Source organism: Camelus ferus, chromosome 15 (genome assembly GCF_009834535.1).
Source record: "Camelus ferus isolate YT-003-E chromosome 15, BCGSAC_Cfer_1.0, whole genome shotgun sequence".
Taxonomy (NCBI): Eukaryota; Metazoa; Chordata; class Mammalia; order Artiodactyla; family Camelidae; genus Camelus; species Camelus ferus.
Genome location: NC_045710.1, coordinates 29,179,467 through 29,186,496, shown reverse-complemented (window position 1 = coordinate 29,186,496; position 7,030 = coordinate 29,179,467). Strand labels below are relative to the sequence as shown.

Below are 7,030 nucleotides of genomic sequence, written 5' to 3'. Positions count from 1 at the left end.
CAAGTTTATTAGTGATGAACATAACAGGAATAGTGATCAGAGATGCCACAATGTTGGATTTGCAGTTTTCAGTACATCACGCCTGGGGGATGGCTATTATCAAAACACAAGCAATAACAAACTTGTTGGCAAGGATGTGGAGAAAAGGGAATTCTTGCTCTCTGTTGGTAGGACTGTACACTGGTGCAGCCTCTGTGGAAAAAAGTATTGATGTTTCCACAAAACGTTAAAAATTAAACCTCCATAAGATTCAGCAGTCCCACTTTTGGTTATATACCCAAAGCAAATGAAATCAGGATCTCAAAGAGACCTCTGCACTCAGCATTATTAATAGCCAAGGTCTACAACCAACCCAAGTATCTGAATATTATTGAATATATACGTGAAATATTTTATATAGAGAGAATAGAATATTTTTCTGCCATGATAAAGAAGAAAATCTGTCATTTGCAACATGTGTGAATGTGGAGGACCTTATGTTGATGAAACAAGCCAGACTGGGAAAGATGAATATTGTATGATCTCACTAATCTGCGGAATCTTTTAAAAAAAAAATTGAACCTTTAAAAGCAAAGAGTAGAAAAGCAGTTACCAGAAACTGGTAGGGTGGGGGATATGGGGAAATGCTGGTCAAATGGTACAGAGTTGTATGTAGGATGAGTAAGTCCATGGCTCTCCTGTGCCAGCATGATGACTGTAGTTAATAATACTGTATTGAATATTGGAAATAGTCTAAGAATAGGTTCAAGATGCACTCATCATAGAAAAAGCATTAACTATATGTAAGGTGACATGTTAATTAGTGTAACTAGTAATCATTTCACTATTTTCATGTATATCAAATCATGTTACATGTCTAATACTATTTTTTAAATGTATAAATTATAAAAAGTGAAATATGGCTAGGTGGAATTAACATCTGCCATCATTGTGTCTTACTGCCTTGTACACCCATCTCCTTTGTAATTGAGAGCCAGCTGATGTGGGATCTGCTTCACAAAGGTAATTTTTTGCAATTGCAGATCTGGGACCAGACTATCCTAAAGCTAACAGCCAAGAAATTAGCATAGTGCAAAATTCAGGTAGCTAGCTTACTTTTATTCTATGACAATTTTCTGCGAGTTTTTCCCCTTCTTGTTTCTTCTTAATATACCTCTAAGATGATTTTTTGTGATATAATTAGAAATTAGAAATCAATGCTTATATAAGATCAATCACAATGGAAAGTAAAGTATTACTGAAATTAAAATATAGGTGAAGGAGAAAATAATTCAGAATGTACATTTTGGAATTTTTGCTGAGCTTTGAAGATAATGTTAACAGGAGGCAAAGTACCCTTGTATTGACTGTGCAGCCACATGTTAAACGAGAAAAGTATCATATTTTTAATTCTGAAAATTAACTTTTTTTGAAAACTAGTAATCTTTTAAAAGCAGTCTAATTAGATTCTTCACTTAAGCAATCTAGGCTAGAAAGATCATTATATTAAGAAAAATGTTTGAACTTGGTTTTATCTGCAAATCAAGGGCCATTTTTAATGTGATATTTAATTACTGTAACCATTTTTGATCACTTTAATATCATCTGAAAATTTCTGTGAATTTTAAAAGGCAGTAGAAATAAAGAGGCTTAGGTAATCCACTGTAACTATTATCACCAGTAACATCCCAAATTACATTGTTGACATTATCCTAGTATAAGTATCTTTACCTTCTTAGCTTAGATTGTTAGGGTCCAATTCAAGAAGGGTACTTGAAATTTGTGAAGTTGAGATTTTTTTTTTGCACCTCTCCAGGCAATGTGTAGATCCTCCCTGCACCCTGGTGTCCACTCCAACCTGACAGCCACTTCAGAGGTCCCTATGAAACATCTCATGTAAGTCAACACCCCATTTATTTGGCTTTCCTTCCCTAGATTCTGGATCAAAATACATCTGTCCTGTATACTTGTAAATCCATTCACTATCCTGAAGGATTTGAATGCATAGTGGGTATCCCTTCTTAAGCAACACATAGTTCTTCTTATCAGCATCATCATCACTTGGGAATTTACTAGAAATGTACAACCTCAGTTTTTACCCCAGACCTTTGCATCAGAATCTGCATTTTATAATGCAACCCCCTAGTGATTTCTGAGCATATTAAAGTTTCACAACTATTGCCTTAAAGAAGAGACAGCCTTCATTCTGAAATATTTTCAGACATTTTAATCTACATTTGCTAATTTTTGGCATTAGGTTGTTGATACTTTTTATTACTTTTTTAATATATGAAGGCCCTGTAATGACATGCAATTTAAAAAATTCTGGATTTTGGCAATTGATATTTTCTTGCTAATTCTTTTTTCTACTGATTTCTAAATTGATATTGTTATGGTCAGATAATACACTTTATATTATTTTGATACTTTGATGTTTTATAGAGTTCTTTTTTATGACCCAGCATTATTGGTCTATCTTGAAGAACGTTTCATATGCATTCGAAAATAATCTGACTTGTTTGACAAGTAATATTTTTTCTAGTATTTGATTTGTATTTTCTCTGCTGTGTTTCGAGATACACAGTTACAGAGTCCCAAACTCATTCTGCTCACCACAGGACAGGCCAATAAATCGGGAGACGAGGTGTTGGGGCAAGGAATAACGACTTTATTCGGAAAGCTGGCACACTGAGATGGCAGACTAATGTCCTGGAGAACCATCTTACTCAAGTCACAATTCAGGTTCCTTTTAGACTAAAAAGGGATGGGATGCGGTTGATTGTTGCAAACTCCTTGGTGTAGGAATTCTTTGTCTTTAGAATCCTTTGTTCTTGCAACTGTCCACATGGGTCAGGTCATGGTGCCCCTGTAAAACCTCCGATAAAACAAGTGTTTTCTATTCTGCAACTTATTATCTTTATTTGAGTGCAACAGTGTTAATATCCTTAAAGGTCAGAGCCTTGAGAAATAGGTACATTTAAGGATGTAAGCAACATTCTTTTACAAAAGGTGCAGAGCTAGCAAGACTAACCCTAGAAAACAGGGGACAGGGTTAAAGCCAACGAAATAGACCTAATATGGAATCAGATTTGTTCTTCTCTATAACAGTTCCCCACTGTCAATATCCATTCCACAATCTTCAGGGAAAAGAGATGGCAACCGTTCTGGCTACTTCCTGCTGAACAGGGGCAATGAGGGGGTGATTATGCAATGGAATTCATCAGCCTTGGACAGAAAACATTCCTTAGACTCTTTAGTCAGTAGAATAATCTTTTTTTCTGTTTTTACAACTACTTGAACCTGATAAAAATCTATAGTACTTCGTTGAACTTGGAAGTTTTGGTTCCAGTTTCCAATACATATCTATTAATACTAACTTTTTACTGTACCATAATTACACTAGATTCCTGTGCTATTCATTTAGACAAGATTAAACAATGAAGCTATAATCTCAATACTTACCTTTTTTAAGGAGTAACTTTAAGTCTTCTAAGGGTTCACAAAACTCTCATTCCCCAGGCCTCTCAGGAGTTGGGTCATTTTCTGATTCTGATGATGGTGGTGCTACTTCAGTCCATGGCTTTCCCCCAGCTAACCTGACAGACAAGTGCATCGTAAGTAATACCACGTGTGGTCCTGTCCACCTTGCAGTCGTCTCACATTCAGGCCCTTGTTTCCTCTGGTTTTGAGCAGGACTCAATCTCCAGGTCAGAAAGGATGTTAGACTACTTCAGTTAGGTAGGCAGACCTGCTGGAGGCAGACTCATGAACAGAGGTTAGTAGAGTGCCCAAGTTTTGACATGATGGCAACTACTAGGTCTTGTAGAGCATTTACAGATTCTCTTGCCCAGGGAGACACCTGGAACAGCCTACCATACAATATTTCACAGGGGCTTAATTTAAGCCTGCTTCTGGGAGCCACTGTGATCCATAGCAGGGCAACTGGTAAGGCTTTATCCCAAGTTAAATTACTGTCGACTTATTTTAGCAATACTCCTTTTTAGTGTAAGATTCCTTTCCTCCATTTTTCCTGCTGATTGTGCTCTCCAGGATGAATGTAGTTTCCAGTTAATTTGCAATATTTTAGAACTTGTTGAGTTATGCTAGAGCAGCCTGTTACCACTTTGAAGACTATTAGGCAGGCCAGATTGAGGGATAATTTCTTTATGGAAGGCTTTAACCACTTCAGACTGTGTCCAATATTGCTATAGCATTTGTAACCTTTGTTTCCCTGCCTGGATAAATGCCTGTGAAAGCTCAACAAAGAAAAACGTTCAGCCTTCGTGTTACTGTAGGTTAGGCCACCCGAAAGACAAAGCAAAGAGTTAACATTAAGCCATGGTCCAGCGTTTCACTTATGAGAAACAAATACAATTCCTTCTTTATGCAACCCAACAACATAGTATACAGTGAAGTTGTTAGAAAATATGGGTCTTTCTGAATCTACATTGCATGTTTAATTTAAGTTGGAAAATATAGTTCAGATCATTTGAAACATTAATTTCATCTTTTCAGATTAGCTGTATCTTACAGAATATTAGCTAGGGTCTTTATGTTGGCTGAAATGCAAAAATATGATTAATGTCTCAATAACAGATTAGTTAAAAATACTTTCCATTGACAGCAGTGCCAGTCCTAGAACAAAATATAAGCGAAATGTATTTGTAAGTCATTTGTCTTTCAGTGCCCCAGATATGCAGGTCCGGACACTAAGCCCTTAATGTGCATCTGCAAGATGACTGAAGGGAAAGCACACCTGTCTGGAAAACTGTACTTTAAAGAATCCTATAAATAGTCAAAATTTGCTTTCAAAATTTAAGTAAACATTGCATATTTGATTTGAACGAAACTTAGTTAACTTACGACACATTGGATCATAACCACTACATATGTAAAAGGATTTTTTAAAAAGTCCATATGCAAAGATGAAACGAATCTCCGTGAGCAGTGCACGCCAAGTAACCCCTCGCTGCAGCTGCTTCCTGGCGTGGCACACTGACAGTGGTCACAGGCCTCAGGTAGGGAATTTTCACGTAAAACCAAATCTCATGTCCAGTTTGTTTTTAATGGCAATGACAAGACTTGAAATTCAACTTTATTTTCCTTAAATATCACAATCATTCAAGTGTTTGAAGGACAAAAGACAGTAAATTTTGACAGGGCTTCATTTCGGCCATTTCTCCCCTTATAGTTGATAGCACTACTCGATACCAGTTGAAATACCAAAGAGGCGGGCTCTCTTGGATTCCCATACCACTTGTCCCTCACTGTCAGAGTTACCTGGGGCTCCTATCCTTTTTAATTGTTTTCCTGGATCGGGTGCATAATTATGTGAAATGAACGTGTTGATGGGTAGACTTATGTGTCCCAGAAAAGTAAAAGGCACTGCATAGGCAAAGGACTGATACCAGAAGCCACCTAAAGGAAACCCTAGCAAGCATCCCAGACCAGAAAAAGTGTCAAGACCTGCCAACACTGTAGCCACAGTATTTGGAAATGCTTTTGGAAGGATAGAAGAAGACGCAGTTTTTGCTGCAGCAAAACTTAGTGAATTAGTTATTCTCATTAGAAAACACATAGCAATAAACACTGGTCCTTTTGGACCTTGTTCCAATGCACCAAAGAGAACTGCAGTTCCTCCTGAGGCAAACATTCCTGTTACAAACAAATTGTGCTCCAATACGTACACGGTCTTTTCCAGATACTAAAGATGCCAGCAAGTCCGACAAAGCATAACATCCAAAAATCGTACCAATAACTGCATGGCTAGTGCCTTTCTTTTCAGCCTTCTTGAGGAAGAAGGGTCCAATGATAAAACACATCATAGAACCTAAGTTAATGGAAGCTGCTGATAGCAATACAAAAATCTGTTCTCTTGAAAGCCGCCATCACCTCTTAATGTGCAAGACTGGGGCAGGCTCTAAGAGCATGCAGCTCCCTGCTGTGATTAAGTTTCCAGAAATCAGAAGCCATTTCTTTAGATGTGGCATTTTTATCACTGAGTAGACCCCATGGTGGTGAAGAAATGGCATAGGATAGTTTGGCACTATTCTAAACCTAAGGTTGGCACTGATACCAGACCCACATATCCAGCTGGTAAGTTAAACTTCTCTAAAACAAAGAGGGCCAGTGTTGGATCAAGGAAGCCGAAACATGAGCTGAGTGGAGTGATGATGCAGGATATAAAGGTAACGTTGGGTAAAGTGATGAGTTTCCAGCATAAGTGCTTCCCTGTTGTTTAAGACTTTAAAAGCAACATCTACCAATCATCTAATTTATACAGTTTTCTCATATTTAGCATTCTAGCATTTTTAGGGACTTTGGAATCTGCTGTAGACCTGATAAAACCTTTATTTAAAAAAAAGGGGGGGGGTCTTTGTTTTTTTGCTGGGTTTCTTTAATTTTGTTAAACCCAGACTACTGGGTGTTTGCATTTAGGTCCCCTATGGAATAATGGTGTAGAAGAATATGTCCTCTGGCCAGAGTGGCTCCTGGTTCAGACTGGGTGCCCTGTCAGGTCTTAAGATGGCAATACCAGACCAGTTCCCTGTGCCCCAGAAACTAACATAGGATTTTCTAATTTATCCATATAGGAGGGGGAGCCAGTCCTACTGCTTCCTGAGCCCCAGCGTCAGGAACTGGGGCTGGCTATGTAGAAGTGGATGGAGTGGACACATTGACATAGTGGCCAGAGAGGCTGGGACAGCCAGCTCAGCCGGAGGAGTTAAGGTTTGAAGGAACATCTCCTCACTCTCCTTCCTTTCCTCTGTTTTATTTTCCCTGATGTAATAGCACAAATACTTACACATAGGGCATTTCATCATTTTTCCTGCTTTTTCACAGAGTATCTAAAATTGCAGGGTTGTATAGAGCCACTCAAAGGCCACCATTCCTCAACACTTTATTGTGAAAGTATAAATAGTTCGTGATCCTCCCTAACCATTGTGACTTGGCATCAACCAGCCGGGCTGAACTCCGGGCTGGGGCTTTTCGTGATTTTAGGAACCAAGTGAAACCTTTATATTCTCCCCGGGAATGTCCCACGCTCAGA

General features: G+C 38.3%; 1 long non-coding RNA gene across 1 annotated transcript; it reads left to right on the top strand.

The window, feature by feature from the left end:
* Positions 1-1,795: 1,795 nt before the first annotated feature.
* LOC116668948 lies at positions 1,796-7,030 on the top strand. The gene is made up of 3 exons (XR_004326259.1): positions 1,796-1,875; positions 3,499-3,593; positions 6,573-7,030. It is a non-coding gene; the product is annotated as an uncharacterized LOC116668948 (long non-coding RNA).